Source organism: Pristis pectinata, chromosome 23 (genome assembly GCF_009764475.1).
Source record: "Pristis pectinata isolate sPriPec2 chromosome 23, sPriPec2.1.pri, whole genome shotgun sequence".
Taxonomy (NCBI): domain Eukaryota; kingdom Metazoa; phylum Chordata; class Chondrichthyes; order Rhinopristiformes; family Pristidae; genus Pristis; species Pristis pectinata.
Genome location: NC_067427.1, coordinates 10,285,230 through 10,299,374, shown reverse-complemented (window position 1 = coordinate 10,299,374; position 14,145 = coordinate 10,285,230).

Sequence of the window (14,145 nt, the reverse complement as noted above, 5' to 3'; positions counted from 1 at the left end):
TTTTAATTTCTCATCCAATGGATGGCATCTCTGACAGTGCAGCACTCCCTCAGTACCACACTGGCCCATCAGTCTAAATGCTCAGGAGTGGGATTTGAACCCGCGTGCTCCTCACTCTGAGGCAAGAATGCTCACTACGGAGCAACAGCTGACTTTGTGGTAGGAAGAAACAGTAAAAAGGCTTCCTACGAGTTGAGGTCCCACCTCTAGGAACATGAGCTGCCTCACATTCAGCAATACACACACAACAGAAAACCTGACACGAATCCAACAATTAGATCTGCACACATCACTGAGAAACTACAAACTGTGCCGTTTAAAATCAGATGTTGCTTGCCCCATACTGAACAATAAACCCCCCCGTCTTCTCACTCTGACAAATGTTTCATTGTGTATGAGAACAAGAATAAAGATCAGCAGATTGGGCATCTTGTGTTAAACTGATTAGATTCCCCTTTGTTTATTTTGGGCCAGGAAGTATCAGCAGGCTGAGGAGCGATTTACGACTGCCATTGAGGGCAATCCATACATGTCTCAGTACTATCTTCATAGGGCTAAAACACGTGAGGTACTGAGGCACGTCTCTGGTTCACAGGAAGATGCAGTCATGTCTTTATTGTTGGACATAAGAAACAAACAGGTAAGAATTCAGGTCAGATCTAATACATCCCATTTACTCTAAACCAAATCATTAAGTAGCTTGTTAACATTGCCTTAGATGTCTCTCTGTGCAATTTCATGGCTCGTGGGTGTCCCCTAAGCTTCTGAGGGCCAATGGACTACACTTTTATTTGAAGAGTGGACACCGTTGTAATCCAGAGAGTGCGGCAACAGAAAGATCCTCCACAAGTCGCAATGTGATGGCCACCAGATAATTGGTTTCTTTAATGAGGTTGATTGAGGAATGAATATTGCCACAGTGCATCAGGAGAGCTTCCCCATTCTTGAGCGTCCTCAGCTCTGAATCAGTAGGTTAGAGGCTCCAGCCTTACTACAGGACCAGGGAACAGTCTCCTAGTGGATGCTCCAGTGCAGTACTGCGCTCCTGAGTGTTCCCCCAGCCTTCAGACAGATAGTGAACTGCAGACCCATATGTATAGCATGGTTTCATTATGTCAGGGGTAAGTTTTTTTACACATAGAGTGGTGGGTGCGTGGAACGCACTGCTTGCAGAGGTTTTGGGGGAAGATACATTAGGGATATTTAAGAGACTCTTAGATAGACCCGTGAATGATAGAAAAATAGGGGGCTATGTGGGAGGGAAGGGTTAGTAGATCTTAGAGCAGGATAAAATGTCAGCACAACATTGTGGGCCAAAGGGCCTGTACTGTGCTGTAGTGTTCTATGTTCATGGGAAGCAATTCAAAGGAGGGTTACTGGACTGATTCCTGGAAAGGGTGAGTTGTCTAATGAGTTTCAGGCTACACAAATCAGCTGGTATTTAGAAGAGTGAGAAGCAACTTGATTAAAACATGTAAGATCCTGAGGGTTCATGAGAGAGGGATGTGGCGAAGATGTAGACCTCAGACCTGGCACAAATCTCATGCAGCGATACTTGAACTCTTGCGTGTTTCTGAGACACGGACTACCGACAGCAAGCATCCGAAGGCACTGGAAAAATATCACCAATGCTTTCTCCGCAAAAATCCTCTAGATCCACTCAAAGGATGAGTGAACCAACGTCAGCATCCTCTCCCAGGTCATCACCCACAGCACCAAGGACTTGGTTCCTCTCAGTTGGCCTCACCGGGTAGACATTGGACTCCCGAAATAGGAACTGTATTCCGAGCTCTGTCCTGGGGGGAGATTACCAGGCTGACATAGAAAAAGGAGACCGCAGATGCTGGACCCTGGAGCAACACACAAAGTGCTGGAGGAACTTGGTATCAAATGCTGCTTGACCTGCTGAGTTCCCCAGCGCTCTGTATGTTGACGTAGAAAAAGCTTCAAAGATGTGCTTAAAGCCTCCTTGATGAAATGCAACATCCGCGCTGACTCCTGGGAACGTCTGTCCCATGACAGTATTTGGGATGGTATTGAGAACTTCCAGGCCATGCATTGGGAGCATGCAAAATCCCTGCATAAGCAGTGGAAGAGGTATAGCACCTCACAAACTACATAATCCGCTCTCCAACTATTTGCAAATCTTGATCATTTGGAATCTGGCTCACCAGGTAATGTTTGCCACACTGCCTTTCCACACACTGGGGCCCAGGTTCCTGTGCTCCCTCTAACACACCAGGGCCCTGGTTTCCACCTTTCCATTCACCTGTGTCTGAGTTCCCGAGCCCCCTTTCCACTTACCTGGGCCCTGTTTCCAGTGCTTCATCTCTTCTTACCTGGTTCCCTGTAAAATACTGTGTGTAACATCCAAAAAAAAGGTGATTTAAAAGGATGTCGAGCTAGTAACAGAAATAACATCCAATAGTCCAGAAAATCTTCAAATCCAGCACTACCATGTCCCTGGTGTGTCGGATTATTGGAGATTTACTGTACCCACCCACCCACCTCGTCAGCCACCTCCTGCCCCATCTGTGGAAGAGTCTGTGGGTTCCACATTGGCCTCATAATCCAGCTCAGAACCCACAGACCCAGAATACACTTACACACTTCTTATCATTCAATAATATCTCATTGAAATCGCCAAAAAGATTATAATTTATTTACTAGCTTTTTTAAAAAGTTAGTATCCATATCAACCTGTCCAGGAGTTGTGTATGTTTTAATGAGGTAACCTCTTATTCTAAAATCTAAATAGCGGCCTAGCCTACTCTGTTTCTCCTCGTGACAGATTTGCCATCCCAGGAACTAGTCTGGTGGATCTTCTCTGTACTCCTAAATGTACGCACTTTTAAGTAAGAAGGTCAAAATTGTTCCTTTATTTGAATCTATTCCTGTGACGTTCTGACAGTAAGTTCATTAATTCCTCTCTGCTTCCTTCTGTTTAGATTATTCCTCTTCTAACACATCTATTCCCTGGAAAATCCATGGATGAGATTATGGCCAGTAAGATTGTGGAATCTGCAAGATCAAAGTTAAATGTGAGCCTCCAAGCTGCTGCACCTTTAATCTCGAAAGTGCTTCAGCAGAGGTAAGCTGCTGGCTTTTAGAATAATTACAAGTAGACCGATGTTATTTCAAAGTTCCAGATAAGTTCCTTATGTTCCTGCAGTGCATCGGACTCATCTCCATTCAAATTCGTTCAAACTATAATCTCAAAGCTGGGAACCTCCTCAAGTTTTTCATTTCTTCATTTACCCTGCAATCTTTTGTAGTTTGAAAACCAGCCAAGCTTAGTTTGCAATGTCCCCTGCAGTATTCTCATCAAAGAAATTGAAAATCAAAAAACTATAGATGCTGGAAATGTGAAATGAAAGCAGAATGTGCTGATCAGGCAGCATCTGTGGAAAGAGAAACATTTCAGGTCTTAGACCCTTCAGCAGAACTGGAAAAGTGAGAAAACCACTCAGATTTGGGTTGTAAGGGGGTAGGGGAAGGTAAATTGGTTTATTATTGTCACATGTACCGTGGTACAGTGAAAAACTTGTCTTGCATACCCTCCATACAGATCATTTCATTACAACAGTGGATTGAGGTAGTACAAGGGAAAACAACAACAGAATGCAAGTTTACAGTTACAGAGAAAGTGCAGTGCAGTCAGACAATAAGGTGCAATCCCATAACGAGGTAGATTGTAAGGTCAAGAGTCCATCTTATTGTAACTAGGGGACCGTTGAATAGTCTTATAACAGCGGGATAGAAGCTGTCCTTGAGTCTGGTGGTACGTGATTTCAGGCTTTTGTATCTTCTGCCAGATGGAAGGGGGAGAAGAGAAAATGACTGGGGTGGGTGGGCTCTTTGAAGGCGGCACGGTAGCATAGCAGTTAGCGTAATGCTATTACAGCACCAGCGACTCGGGTTCAATTCCCGCCACTGTCCGTAAGGAGTTTGTACGTACGACCTGTGACTGTGTGGGTTTCCTCCGGGTGCTCTGGTTTCCTCCCACATTCCAAAGACGTACGGATTAGGAAGTTGTGGGCATGCTATGTTGGCGCCAGAGCGTGGCGACACTTGCGGGCTGCCCCCAGCACATTCTCAGTAACGCAAAAAGATGCATTTCACTGTGTGTTTCAATGTACATGTGACTAATAAATAAATATCTTGTATCTTATTATGTTGGATAATTTGATTGGGTTGGATAAGACAAGGGGAATGCCTCTAATAGGGTGATGGCAGGGTTACCTAGGTGAAGCTGAAGCTTACAGAGCTATCAGGTTAATGGATTAATGAGAGAAAGTAAAACAGACAAGTTAAGGTTATGAGATGCAGATCTGACCCATTGCTGAAACCAAAAAGAGAATGCTGCATACTGTATGTCCAGCACGTCAGACATATCTATGGAGAGAAAAAAAACTGAAATAACATTACAGATGGAAAACCTTACAGCAGAGCTGGCCACGTCTGATATAAACAGAAAAAGGGAGTTATCTGCAGTTGTTGAATTCAACATTAAGTCCTGATGTCTGCCATGTGCCTGCAGAAGATGACTTGCTGCTCGGCAAGCTTATGTTCATCTTCATTGGAACTGCAATAGGAGGCCACAGACAGAGAGATCAGAGCGGGAGTGGGATGGAGAATTAAAGTGACAGCCAAATTGGAGGTCAGGGTGGCCTTTGCAGTCTAAACTGAAGTAATTTGCAAAGCAGTCACCCAATCTGTATTGGTTTCTCCATTGTAAAGGAGACCAGAATGTGAGCACTGAATGCATTATACAGGTTGGAAATGCAAGTGAATCACTGCTTCGTGTGGGAGGGCTGCTTCAGTCCCTGGATGGTGGGGAGGGATGAGATAAAAGAACAGAGTATTCTTTACAATGGAGATACCAAACACAGATTTGGTGACTGTTTTACAGAACACCCCTGTTCAATCTGCCAGGATAACCTGAGTTTCCAGCTGCCTGTCATTTTATCACTCTGTGGTCTACTGCACTTCCAAAGAGTTCCAACATAAGCCAAAGGGAGCAACAGCTCAGCTTCTGCCAAGGGACACTGCAGCCAGGATTCTACAATGAATTCAACAATGTTTTCATTTTGTATCAGAACTGGCCTGTTCTGCTGTAAGATCATCCACCTCTAGGCCTTAGGTTCGGAAACACAAGAGACTGCAAGTGCTGGAATCTGGAGCAAAAAACCAAAGTGTAGGAGGAACTCAGTGGGTCACGTAGCATCCATGGACAGAAATGGACAGTCGACATTTCAGGTTGGTCCGACATGGTAGCGTAGCGATTAGCGTAACGCTTTACAGCGCCAGCGACCTGGGTTCAAATCCGGCCGCTGTCTGTAAGGAGTTTGTACGTCCTCCCCATGTCTGCGTGGGTTTCCTCCGGGTGCTCCGGTTTCCTCCCACATTCCAAAGACGTACGGGTTAGGAAGTTGTGGGCATGCTATGTTGGCGCCGGAAGTGTGGCGACACTTGCGGGCTGCCCCCAGAACACTATGCAAAAAGATGTATTTCACTGTGTGTTTTGATGTACATGTGACTAATAAAGAGATCTTATCTTGAAATATTGACTGTCCGTTTTCCTCCACAGATGCTGCATGATCCACTGAGTTTCTTCAGCAGTTTGTTTTTTTGCTACAGTCTGATTTCACAGTTTCAACATATCCCTTTCGTTTGTTTTCTCTATCTAATTGTCCTCCTTATTCTGTTAACCAGACGGCTCCATAAGCATTAGGTTTACCTGGACAACTCTTGGCCACTCCCGATCAGAGGTATTCCCTTCGCCCTCTCCATCCCCACTCCACCTGCAAACTAAATCTCACTCATTTGCTCACTTTCCCAGTTCTGATGAAGGCCCTTTGACTTGAAACGTTAACAGTGTTTCTTGTTCCACACATGCTGCCTGACATTGTGATTGCTTCCAGCATTTTATTTCTCCTCAAAGGAACAATCCACACAACTGGCAGATGTTCACAGCTGTTAACTGGAGTTCCTGACTATCATCTTGCACCTTCCTCAGTTAGCTGTGCAATGGGAGCAATCTTAGATCATGGATCAGGTTTCTCAATGAATGTGCCACCAAGCTCAGAATTCCCACACAACAATGGACTTTAAAACTAGATTTGCTACCTTGGAAGAAGTTGAAGGCAATGCTATAGTGTTCAGTTTCATAATTGGTATCTGAACAGAGACAACATGGGGAGAAGCAGAAAACAGGATTTTTTTTGCCATGCTGAGTCACTTGTTTACCTAGAAGAATTATTTCACTTGAAGCAGTTTTATCTAATCTCTTCAGCATGTTGAATTAATTATTCAGTGAGTTGTTACAATTAGGAACTCTGCCTGTAGGACTAGTGGAAACAATCAATCAGGGCTTTCCGAAGGGAATTGGATAGGTACTTGAGAGAGAATAATTTGTAAGGTTATGAGGAAAAGCAGGAGAAAAATGGACTGATGGGATTCTTCAAAGTGGAGTCAGCATAGATGATGGTCTAAATTGACTCCTTCTGTGCCACAGCCATTTGTGAATCATAAGAAACTTCCATCTTATTTGACTATGATTATATAATTTCACTTAAGAAAGATCTGCAGGAATAATCAATTTAATCAAATTCAAAATATATGAAGGATAATGAGCTAGCAAGTTTATTGGTTGGCTGAAGGACTTGTTTCTGTGCTGTATGACTCCTACCACTCCTTGACTTTGGGATTATTCCCTGCAATTTTTGAATGGATAATGGGATCCAAGAAACCCAGACAGGCCTCGTTATTAATGCACGTTCAATGCAACAGTTTCTCAATTCCACATTGAGATGTCCATTTGGATGTATCGCAGTGTTCTGGGGGCAAGTCTGACACCAAATAAAAGGAATGTCCCAAACACTTCACTTCCAGTGAAGTGCCTTTCACCCAATGGCAACCAATTTGTGCACAGCAAGCTCCCACAAACACCAATGTGATAATGATCTTTCAGGCCCACTCCAGGGAGCTGAGATTAAACATCTCAGCAAGTCTTTCAAAGCAGAGGCGTTAAACCAAGACATCATGTGCCATCGCAGGTGAATATATAGGATCCAGCAGCACTGTGGGATGAGCGCAGGAGTGCCTTAGCTAATGTATCTCCCTCAAACACCATCACTAAAACAGATCATTATCTCGACCCCAAACGTCAACTGTCCATTTCCCTCCACGGATGCTGCCTGACCCATTGAGTGCCTCCAGCTTTTTGTCTGTTGCTCCAGATTCCAACATCTGCCGTCTCTTGTGTGTCCTCTGTGAAATACCAGTGCTTGGATTGAATAGTCAAGTTTGCAGAACATTTACAATACAGGAGGCCATTCGATCCATAATGTCAATGCTGGTATCTCATTTTGAGTTTGAGTAGCTAATTTTGCAGATTAGGAAGCAATTGCAGAGATTTATTTTACTATAAGTACTAAAACAGATTATAATTGAGCAACACCCAGAACTGTAGGGAAAATCACATGGGGTATTTGATAGGAAAGTGTGTCATTTAGTTTGGGTTGCAATGCAAGTTCGAATCCTTTTAAATTTTTTCACGCAATAGGTTGTTAAGCTCACAATATTCTGAGACAAAAATGCATATTTTACACTATTTTCATTTAGATTTGCTCATTTAGAACAGACTGAAGTTCAAACTTCATTGTTAACATACAGTATGTCCAAACTTGATCACTGAAGGTTAATTCATATGGTATGAAATAGAAAGCCAAAAGACAATTACTACTAACTAAACCATAATTAAATTGGAGATGAAGTAAATTAATTTGCACTTCTGTTTACCTTGCAGACATCCTTTTCGAAAACAACCAAAAGCCCGGAGCAATGAGATAATTGACACAGACAGAGAGAGACTGAAAGCAGCCTGTGGCTTTGAGCCCTGCATAAACGAAAAAGACCTTTATGAAGAAATTATAGCCCGGAGAAATATGGTAAAAATTACAATTTGGACAATTTTTCTTTGAGAAACATTCTTACCAATTGTACAAACGTTATAATTTTCCAAGAAAAGCTTATTAACTGTGAGAACAATGCTAGAGTATAGTAGCCAATGTGTGGTTCCATTTCCCAGCACCAGGCATTAGAAAGAATGTGAAGAACTGGAGAGGGGGCAAAAGAGATTCTTTATAGATTAAGATTGTTAGTCAAATGTATATTGAAACACACAGTGAAATGCTTGTTCGCGTAGAGTGTTCTGGGGGCTGCCCGCAAGTGTCGCCACACTTCCGGCGCCAACATAGCACGCCCACAATTTCCTAACCCATATGTCTTTGGAATGTGCGAGGAAACCAGAGCACTCGGAGGAAACCCACGCAGTCACAGGGAGAACGTACAAACTCCTTACAGACAGCGGCCGGAATTGAACTCTGGTTGCTGGCGCTGTAGAACAGTTACACTAACCGCCACACTACCGTGCCTGCCCCTACCAGGATATCCAAGGCGATATGATCATACTGAATTGTGGGCAAACTTGAGGTGCTGAGTGGCCTACTCCTGTTCCTGTTTCCTTTAAGGTAAAATCATCTAAAGCCTAAGGATTTTATGGGGCAAGTTAAGAGAAATAGTGTCCATATATTGAAAAATCAGTCATGATAGTGTACGGATTGAAGGTGATTGACTAAAGATCCAGACGTGACACAGGAAGAAATGTTTTTATGCGTCATTATGTTAGGATTTGGAAAGCACTGCTTGATAGGGTGATGACTAAAGACTCAATGACAACTTTCAAAAGGGAACTGGATAACAACTGGAGGAAAAATTGGGAGGATAAAGTAAAAGAGCTGGGAGATGGGATCTGTGTTACCTTTTGAAAAAGTTGGAGGAGACCCAAGAGGTCAAATGGTGCCCTCTTCTGCTCTGCTGCACCCAGATCAGAAGATGTTGTGTTCAGTTGCTGGTCCACATTCAGCCAGTGTATCTCAGCTGTGGCAATAAATCTGGGCCCCCTATTTGGGTCCCAATGGCCGTCCGTTGAAGCCTGTCTGGATAGAGGATATCAGGAGAGGAGGTAGTTGTAATGATCTTCACAGTTCCCCATCAACATCTGGATTTGGTCCACTTCTCCATGTAAGTTCAGCTAGTGGGGAGTTCCATTGAAGCCAACACTGAAAGGCTGACATCAGCTCGAGAGATAATGCAGAGCCAGCTGGTCCTTGGAAAACTGGCTGGATATATAAGTGGATTTTTAGATCCTGCATTTCCAAATGGACAGAAGTTTTAATGTGCAGGATCAGTGGCTTGTATCTACTGTTAACATATGTTACAATTTCCTTTAATGTAGATAACTCAAGAAATCAAGAAATCCCTTCACAAGAGGAAACCCCTACTGGTCAACAGACCAAGACTTAGGATGGTACTAAAGCTGACAGAAAATGCCTCCCAGACTTCAGAAGATGCATCTCAAGGAAAACCATACAAATGGAGGAAATTTGGCTCCCTTTATGCAGGAGGGACTTGAGCACCTTCTCCTGATTCCAGTCAATTCAGTTTTGCCCACTTAATAGAATGGTAACATAAAATGTTCCCAACACAAACTAAGTGTGCGTTTAACATTCACAGAATTACACTACTGACCAAACAGTGCAATGTATTAAAATAAGTAGTAAGACAAGTGGCATAGGGAATGTTTCAACTAACCAAGATTTAAACACACCCAAGCTTAACTCAGTTATACAACTTAATGAAAGTGGCTATTTAATCTACCTCTAGCACTGGCTGGTGTGCAGTGTAAACTCGCAAATTAATTCTATAGTTCCTTAATTTCAAAACTGTCCTCCCAAAGAAATTCTCCAAACAGCTACAGAAGTCCAGTATCCAATGATAAATGATAAATCTCTCTGCAATTGCAGGAAAATACATTTTGGATAAACATTGAATATTGAGTGCATTTGTATTGCTGGGACATTCAACTCACAATATCTGTTATCTGTTGCAGGTAAAGGCTTATCTGTTACAGTGTTCATGCTATTCCCCACCGAAGTGGAGATAATTCCATTGTCAATCAAAGTTGGTGTCTTTACAGTGACAGGTTGATTTTATGCACTTCATTAGTATATAACTATCCTCCACTAACTGCATTTTTTTCCCTGGAGAAACTATTACGAGAATTTGCTGCCGTTTCTGTCACATTTCTTCCACTCTGTAACTTTATGTTAAATAAGTCAGCCGTTGACCTGGAGTCTTAAGTTTAAAAAGCTGTTTATAAGTTGCAGCAAATTTCCTTTTAAGTCTGAAAGCAACAGACTGGTTAGCAGCAAAACAAGAAACATGAAGCAGATCTTCTAACAAGATCACAAGGATCTACAAGTCTTTATTATGGATGGTCATAAAATGCAAGGTTCCATGCTCAGTAGAGGTTGGTATATTCCTGTTCCCAAACAAATCCAGTCCCAGCACCCCCAATTTCCCACCTGCCTCTATTACAGATTGGCAATACTTATCTTCAGAAGGGTTTCCCTACCCTCTCCAAACTAGCCTAATCATTCAATACTGTGCTGAGGAACCAAATAATCAGCGGCAGAATTTCATGGCCCTGTTGGCAGAAGCTTGCTGTTTGCGAATTGGCAGCCACATTTCCTTCAACAATCACCACAATTCAAAAAGTACGCTGCTTGCTCTGGAGTGTCTTGGGACTTCCTGTGAAAGATGCAAAAAGTGCTTTGGACATACCAGTCCTCCCTTCCAAGTTGTGCAAACAGTGGGGCAGTTTATTAATGTTCATTAATACACTGTGTGTCAGCAGGTCGACTCTTTCAGCTACTGAAGTAAAAAAACTGCAGATGCTAGAAATCTGACACAAAAACAAAAAACGCCAGGAACTCTTGGCAGGTCAGGCAGCGTTCATGGAGAGAGAAACAGTTAACAATTCACATCAACAAACCTTCAACTGAACTGGAAGCGAGAGAAACCAAGCATGTTTTAAGTTGCAGAGAACGGGAGGATGGAGAGAATGCAGGGAGGATGGAGAGAATGCAGGGAGGATGGAGGGAATGTCTTGGGCTGGAGACCAACATTGTCCAGGTACCAATCAGTGCCAGCAATTAGTGGGAGAAAACAAAAGGACGTTGGAATGTGAGATGCAGAGACTTCCTTTTTTTCCCTTTTACATAGAACAGTACAGCACAGGAACAGGCCCTTCGACCGAGCATGATGCCAAATGAAACTAATCCCTTCTGCCTGCACATGGTCCATATCCCTCCGTTCTCTGCATATTCGTGTGCTTATCTAAGTCTCTTGAACGCCAATATTGTATTTGCTTCCACCACTACCCCTGCCAGTCAGTTCCAGACACCTACTTCTCTCTGTGTAAACAAAAACATGTCCCACGCATCCCCTTTAAACTTTCCCCCTCTCACCTTAAAGCTATGCCCTATAGTATTCGACATTTCTACCCTGGGTAAAAGATTCTGACGTCTACTTTATCTGCGCCTCTCGTAATCTTATGAACTTCTATCTGGTCCCTCAGCCTCCAAAGCTCCAGAAAAAACAATCCAAGTTTGTTCAATCTCTCCTTATAGTTAATACCACATAATCTGGACAGTATCCTGATAAACCTCCTCTGAACCCTCTCCAAAGCCGCCACATAGTGTCATAGAGTACTACAGCAGAAAACAGGCCCTTCAGCCCATCTAGTCCATGCCGACCCAATCTTCTGCCTAGTCCCATCTACCTGCACCAGGACCATATCCCTCCAAACCCCTCCCATCCATGTACCTATCCAAACTTCTCTTAAGTGGTACAATGAAACCTGTATCTACCACTTCCACTGGCAGCTTGTTCCACACTCGCACCACCCTCTGTGCGAAGAAGTTTCCCCTCAGATTCCCCTTGTATATTTCACCTTTCATCCTAAACCTATGTCCTCTAGTTCTAGTCTCACCCAACCTGAGGGGGAAAAAGCCTGCATGCATCTATACCCCTCATAATTTTGTATACCTCTAAAAGATCTCCCCTCATCCTCCTGCACTCCAGGGAATAAAGTCCTAACCTATTCAACCTTTCCCTATAACTCAGGTCCACAAGTCCTGGCAACATCCATGTAAATTTTCTCTGCACTCTTTCAAGCTTATTGACATCTTTCCTGTGGGTAGGCGACCAGAACAGCCTCACCAACATCTTGTACAACTTCAACATAAACGTCCCAACTCCTGTACTCAGTGCCCTGATTTACGAAGGCCAATGTGACAAAAGCCCTCTTTATGACCTTATCTACCTGTGATGCCACTTTCAAGGAACTATAGATCTGTATTCGCAACTCCCTCTGTCCTACCACACACCTCAGAACCCTACCATTCACTGTGCAAGTCCTACGTTGGTTTGTCCTCCCAAAGTGCAACACCTCACACTTGTCTGCATTAAATTCCATCTGCCATTTTTCAGCCGACTTTCCTCGCTGGTCAAGATCACTTTGCAAGCTTTGATGGCCTTCCTCACTGTCCACTACGCCCCCAGTCTTGGTGTCGTTTACAAACTTGCTGATCTAGTTTACCACATTATCATCTAAATCATTAATGTAGATGATAAACAACAATGGGCCCCAGCACCGATCCCTGCGGCACACCGTTAGTCACAGGCCTCCAGTCAGAGAGACAACCATCCACTACCAGTCTCTGGCTTCTCCCGCTAAGCCAATGTTGAATCCAATTGGCTACTTCATCCTGAATGCCAAGCCACTTAACCTTCTGGACCAGCTTCCCATGCAGGACTTTGTCAAAGGCCTTGCTAAAGTCCATGCAGACAACATCCCCTGCCTTTCGCTCATCGACTTTCTTGATTACCTCCTCGAAAAACTCTATAAGATTGGCTGGACATGACCTACCACACACAAAGCTATGTCGACTATCCCTAATCAGGCCCTGTCTATCCAAACACTTATATATCCTGTCCCTTGGAATGCCTTCCAATAATTTACCCACGACTGATGTCAAGCTCACCAGCCTACAATTTGCCAGCTTGTTCATAGAGCCTTTCTTGAAAAATGGAAGAACATGAGCTACCTTCCAGTCCTCTGGCACCTCACCCATGGCTTAGGACATTTTAAATATCTCTGCCAGAGCCCCTGCAATTTCTGCACTAGCCTCCCACAAGGTCCTGGGGATTTATCCACCTTAATTTGCCTCAAGACAGCCAGAACCTCCTCTTCCATATTACAGTCCATGACCTCACCACTCTTTTGCCTCAGTTCTATAGTCTCTGTGTGTCTCTAGAGTAAATATGGATGCAAAAAAATTCATTTACTATCTCCCCTATCTCTCTCGGCTCCATGCATAAATAACCATGCTGATCTTCAAGAGAACCAATTTTGTCCCTCGCTACCCTTTTGCACTTAATATAGCTATAGAAACCCTTGGGATTCTCTTTCACCCTGTCTGCCAGAGCAACCTTCCTGTAGTGGGGTGGCCAGAACTGCATGATACAACAAACAAATTTTGTTTCAGATTTCCAACAAAATTATTCTGCATCTCCAGTTCTTTTCCTTCTGTTCCCTCTCTACCCTCTGGCACCAGAAGTAATGTTACCTGGTCAATCTTGGTCTCCACCATCTCGTGGACAATCCTTTTGTTCTCTCCACCCTCCCACTCTCTGCAACTAAAACATGCTTGTTTTCTCATTTTCCCAGTTCTGATGAGGGGTTATTGACCTGAAGCATTGACTCTTTCTCTCTCCACAGATGCTGCCTGACCTGCTGAGACTTAAGCCATTATCATATCTTCCCCCATTCATGTGCCAGACCACAAAGGGAACCAAGAACTAACGACTCCAAAAATTCCAGTCCAGATTCTCACTCCAGTTGTGAAACAAGATTAGAGTTATAAAGTTATACAGAATGGAATAACTTTGGCCCAACTCATCCATACCAACCAAGATATCTATCCCAGCTAGTCCCATTTGCCTGCTTTGGCCTCTAAACCTTTTCTACCCATGTACCTGTCTAAATGTCTTTTAAACATTGTAATTGTACTCGCCTCTACAGCTTGTGTACGAAAAAGTTGCCCCTCAGGTTTCTTTTAAATCTTTCCCCTCTCACCTTAAAGCTACGTTCTCTAGTTTTAGACCCTAGGAAAAAGACTGACCATCCACATTATCTACGCCCCTCATGATTTTATAACCTTCTGTAAGGTCCCC